Here is a 6,116-nt window from a genome sequence, read left to right as displayed (position 1 = left end):
GCTAGAGGTTTTGTATGCCAAAGTGTTGAGTAGGATGGGAGGTCTGTGTTTTTTTTTTAGAGAAGTCACATGGCATTTTTTCAAAAAACATACTTAACTATCTTTGAACACATAAAGTCAGATAGGAGAGTATGAACATGAATTTGTAGCATTTGTTGAGGATGGTGAATTATCTGGCAAGAGGCTATTACTGATGCTTACGTATGATCTTACTTAGGACTTTCTTACATTGCTTGACAATATAATATGAAAGATAGCTGAAAATATGACAGGTATATAGATCGTGACTTCAACTGTTTATTTGACTCTCATTTGATAGACACTTGTAGGCAAATCCCACTAGATGTATAGTTAACGTATCTGACAAAGAGAACCTGATGAAAGTATGAAGGCACAAAACTGAAAAAGTGCCTGATTGTGCCCGTTATTCTTATATGCATTATACATATGCTGAATAAACTGTGATGTGAAACTAAAATACAGACCTTATAAAATAATGAATAATGATTATAATAAAATTCTATAGATAATTAACAATTGATATGAATTTATGGGTAGGATGGTTAGCCAACAAGCATGCCATGGAATCTTCAGATGTAAACTCTAGCATTTGATTTCGCTGTCTGGAAGAATAGAAAATGTAGTATGATTTAGCTTTGGAATCTACATGCTGCAGAGCTTATTAGCTCTACATGTGTATATGTGCCTCAGAAGAAAAACAACAGGTGTTTCATGCCCATGAACTAGGAAGATGGAGGCTGGTAGCAGTGGAGGCATGGATACATACAAATGTAGATTGGTAACTTGCTTTGGTATCTACTGAGGAACAACATAAGGTACTGACCCTTAATGAGGAGTATGTCAGTTTGTGTGATCACTGCAGATGCTATACTGGTTGTTAATGCCCTGAAACCAAATTATAGGCGCAGGCCTATAACGAGGGTGAGGGCCTTTAGCAACTGGTATAGCTGAGGCACAAGGGCTCTAAGGCTATTAGAACATTCACCCACTAAGGAAGAATGTTCTAAATTAAATAGGGAGAAACTAAAAAAAAGAAAATTAGAATGTTGGAGCATAAGGCTTCTATGAGCATTATATAAGCCTGCGGCCACTCCATTGTCTTCAATGGAGCTCGCAGCATTCCAATGTTCTAATATAGCCTTATAGCCTAATGCTGAAGGCTATGGCAGTTGTTAAAGGCCCTGAACCAAAATTACTCAAACAACTGGTATAGCTCGAGGCACAATGGCTATAACCCTATTATAACATTCGATGTATTGAGGTGAAAATTTTCTAAATTAGGAAGTGAGAGGTGGATGGAACGTTGCAATGGATGAAAAGCCCTCCATGCACCTCCAATGACACCTGGGCTCACTTGACTTGTCCTTGCAATATAGGTAGCCAACTTACTTTAACATTATGTTGCTGCTCCGGGATTTGACATAGTTTGCTTGATTAGCTGACACCATTGATGTTGGTTCTGTTAAAAAAGAGAAATAGAAAAAATGTAGTTTGTTTTTGCTGCTTTTGTTATATTTTTCTTTTTCTTTATTTTCCTGTTAAAATTTTTTAAAACATTTTGTATTTTTTTTAATTTTTCTGTGAAGAGAAGAAGAAAGTTTAGATACTCTGTTGAAAAGGAGAACTTTTTCATCTTGGAAATTAATTTTTTGTTATGGTTGAAAAAATGTTATTTGTTTACCTGGAAATCGGTGAGTTGTTTGTTTTTGAGGGATGGTATTGGTAGTAGGTATTTCTACTTTGAAGTGTTCTTTAGGCAAATGTTTCTTTCTTCATCTCTGTTTTTCTTACTATTTACTGTTGATATTTATAATACTCACATGAATAATGCTGTTTTTGTAGTTTAGGATATGTCCTGTAGTTCTATGTATTTCAAGTTGTTTTGTAGACAGGTGTAAACAAAATACATGTTAATTCTTTTATAAAGTATGTATTTTAGGAACTTGAGCATCTTGTTTGAGTTAAATATTTGGTGCTATTAAACTACTAAATGTGTATTTTAGTCACTGTCCTGCACCTGCCCTGAGGTAAGTACCCGGTAGAGGTAAAATAGAAATGTTGCTCCTTAGTCACTGTCCAGCACCTGCCCTGAGGTGAGTACCTGGTGGAGCTAGAATAGTGATTTTGCTCCCCAGTCACTGTCCGCACCTGCTGTGAGGTTGGTACCTGGTGGATTGAGAATAGTAATTTTGCCACTTAGTCACTGTCAAGCACCTGCCCTGAGGTAAGTACCCGCTGGAGCTAGAATAGTAATTTTGCTCCCTAGTCACTGTCCGCACCTGCTGTGAGGTTAGTACCTGGTGGATTGAGAATAGTAATTTTGCCACTTAGTCACTGTCCAGCACCTGCCCTGTGGTAAGTAACCAGTGGAGTTGGAATAGTAATTTTGTCCCTTAGTCGCTATCCAGTACCTGTCCTGTGGTAAGTAACCAGTGGAGTTGGAATAGTAATTTTGCCCCTTAGTCGCTGTCCAGCACCAGCCCTGAGGTAAGTACCCAGCCGAGTTAGAATAGTGATTTTGCTCCCTAGTCACTGTCCAGCACCTGCTTTTAGGTAAGTACCCGTATTGGAGCTAGAATAGTAATTTTGCTCAATAGTCACTATCCAGAACCAGCTCTAAAGTAAGTTTCTACAGGATTTAGAATCATTATTTTGTCCCTTAGTCACTGTCCAGCAGCTGCCCTCTAGTCACTGTCCTGCACCTGCTGTGAGGTAAGTACCCGGTGGAGTTAGAATAGCAATTTTGCTCCCCAGTCACTGTGCAACAGTTTCTCTAAAGTAAGTTGCTGCTGGAATTAGAAAAGTAATTTTGGCCCTAAGTCACTGTCCTTCACCTGCCCTGAGGTAAGTACCTGGTGGAGTTAGAATAGTAATTTTGCTCCCCAGTCACTGTCCAGCACCTGCTGTGAGGTAAGTACCTGGTGGAATATGAATAGTAATTTTGCCCCCTAGTCACTGTCCAGCATCTGACCTGAGGTAAGTACCTGGTGGAGTTAGAATAGTAATTTAGCCCCTTAGTCAGTGTTTAGCAACTGCTCAGAGGTTACTATTCAGTGGAGCTTGACTAGTAAATTTGACCATAGACACATTCCTGAGGTGAGTACATAGTGGGATTTAGAATAGTAATTTTGAATACTAGTTTCTGCCCAAAATCTGTCCTTAGGTAAGTATGTGGTATAGTTTAAGTAGTAATTTTGCCTTTTAGTCACAATCTAGAACCTTCCTTGAGGTAAGTTGGTGGTGTAATTAGAATAGTAATTTTGAGATACAGTTCATTGTGTACTAGAAGGGATTTATCTGGTGTTGTTAGAATAGTAGGTTTTCATCCCAGTTATTGCCCACCACTTTATTTGAGGGAAGAAGATGGTGGAGGTAAATAAGCAATTTGTGGTTATACTAAATTATTGGTATTTGCTTCTAGGCATAGAACATGTTAGTTTTTTATAGTTATTTATGTTAACATTTAGGAATTGTTTTGTGGGAAAAAATATATTGCAACATTTTGTTACTTTATTTCTGTTCTTTAGTTACATAAAATATATATTATGTTAGAAAGATAATATTTGATAAAACTGCAATATTGTAAAATAATTTAAAATGTACAAACTCAATACATGGTTGTAAATTTTGTGGGAGAAATCGGTAATTTACCTGGACAGGTAGATGGTATAGTATCTGGTTTAATATCTGGTAGTAAAGTCTTGCTTCAGTAACAATCTCTGTGTGGTCACAAATGCAATCAGTGTAGTAGTGAAGGTAAAATGTTGGCCCTTTTTTATAATTGTTTGGTGTGGTAGATGAAAATTTAAACAAAGACGTGTTGGAATGTAACGTTTTTAAGTGAGTTTTATTGTGGATGTGTGGATTATTTTTTTCTTCGTACAAAGAAAACATTTATTCCACTTCGTGTTATGTAACGAGAGGCATTTTTATTTAGGAAAGGTAAATAAAGGGGTTAAAATAAAGGTAGGACTAAGTTGCAAAAGTTGCAATTTGGAATGCATTTTTTCAATAAAGGGTATATTGTGCCTTGTTTTATTTATGATGTTGATTTGTAGAATGTGTGTTGGAAAATATTAGTTTGTAAACATTTTTAGAATTAGTTTAAATTTTTTAACATTTTGTGACTGATAGTACTTTTCTACATTGGTAATAATAACACATAATGGTAAGCGTGCTGATGTGATACATTGTAATGGTATGCGTGGTAATGACACATTTAATGATACGCTATGTATTTGCATGGTAGTATGTTTCGTGGTATAAACTGGTGTAGTACTAAATGCGTTGTAAAAACTGCATTGTTGAGGCATATGTGGTAAAGGCACTTGTTATTCCGTCATACATCTGGCAAGTGAAGCGCTGGCTCTTAATCATTAAAACTATTAGTTTTAAACAATTAATGCAATGGTTAAGGAGCATGAAGATCCGCAATCCAAGCCAGAATAGGGTGCGCGAGGAGCTACGATCCAAGCTGGAGTAGGCAGTGCAAGACTGGTATGTGTGGAATAGGAAGTGGGAGGCAGGAACATGTGCTTTGCAGAAGTGCGAGGCTGGAACATGTATTTCACAGAAGCTCAAGGAGTCGTAGCAGTGTCAAAACTGAAATGTACTCTTCCCTTTGAGCACGAGCACTAGCTCGCACCTTATCAAATGCGGTCTGAAGCACTGAGTTGTGTTACATTGTGTATGCTGCAGTGCATTTAACTTACTTACTCAAATTCCCCTCAACCGAATCTCTGGGAGATGCCGATGCACACTGGGAAAAGAAACTTATTCTGCACTGATAACGCTACAAAGAAATAGAAGGAAGACTTCAAACTACATAGAAATAGAAAGTGTATGAAGGCTGTAAAGAAATAGAAGGACTTAAATGAAGATAGAAAGAGGAAGGGTATGGCAATAAGTACAGAAAGAGAAATTGTACATAGCAGAGTTCACGAAGAGGGAAAGGACAGACAGATGGGAAATGAATAAAGGAAATGGATTAAAGTAAAGTGTTATTATTTTAGATTATTATTATAGTTTGTTGTGTTAATGTATTATATTGGGTTTTTATTTTAAATTTATATTTTAGTTTGTTATATTGAGTGTCTTGCGGGGAAATGGCAGATCACAGTATGGCACCACCTCCACCAACCCTGCCAACACCTGGAGAGCCACCAATACCATGGAAACAGTGGAGGAAAATATTTATTACATACATATTAGCCTTTGGAAATCATAGGTATGGACCCCTTAGGCGACAAACCATTCTTCTTCATCATCTCAGTATTGAGGGAAGAAGAATTTATAAAGACTTGCCATAAGTGTCTCTAGGCATGGGTGATGACTAGCCCAATAATGTATTTGAGATGCCTATGTTGATGTTAGACTTACAATTCACTCCAAAAACCAATATGGTTCTGGAGCATCAAATTATTTTCAAGATAACAAAAAATGGTTGAGGACATTGCATCAAATGTGGCTGCGTTGAAAGAGCTAGCATTGTCTTGTCGTTTTGTGCAATTAACCGATTCATTTATAAGAGGCCAAATGTGAAGTGCACTAATAGTAAGAAGATAAAAGAACAAGCTTTTGCAATGCAACGGTCTCGCCTTTAGGATCTTAAAAGTATGTAGCCATGCAGCACATTATCCTGGGTGTTAAATTAACTCTACTCATTTAGGCTTACACAACTGCTATAACCAGATGAAAAGAGCATTTGTTCTCAGTGGGGCGCCATGGAAAGGGGTTAAGGTAACTGTTAGTCCCAAACATTAAAGTTTTACAAAAACCAATATGCATTGACAAAGCTAATGCATTGACAAAGTCAAAAGGCTGGCAGCATAAGTCGGACCAGCTACCTTTGCAAATGCTTGAGTTTCTTTGCAGGGACGTGGAGCAGCAGAGGAATGTGGAGGTGAAGAACAGTGTGGTATGAAACTGAAACTGATCATGAGCACTAGCTAGACTGAAACAGAAGCGTGTTCTGTACTCGAGAAAGACACGAGCAGAACTTGAAATATGATCTGCGAAACAAATATAATCTGTGAAACTTGTTATGGTTTGAGATCGGGCTAACCTTCGCTGGAATGTCATGGTTGAACAAGCAC

Source organism: Triturus cristatus, chromosome 4_1, assembly GCF_964204655.1.
Source record: "Triturus cristatus chromosome 4_1, aTriCri1.1, whole genome shotgun sequence".
NCBI classification, from domain to species: Eukaryota; Metazoa; Chordata; class Amphibia; order Caudata; family Salamandridae; genus Triturus; species Triturus cristatus.
This window is presented reverse-complemented; position numbering follows the sequence as displayed.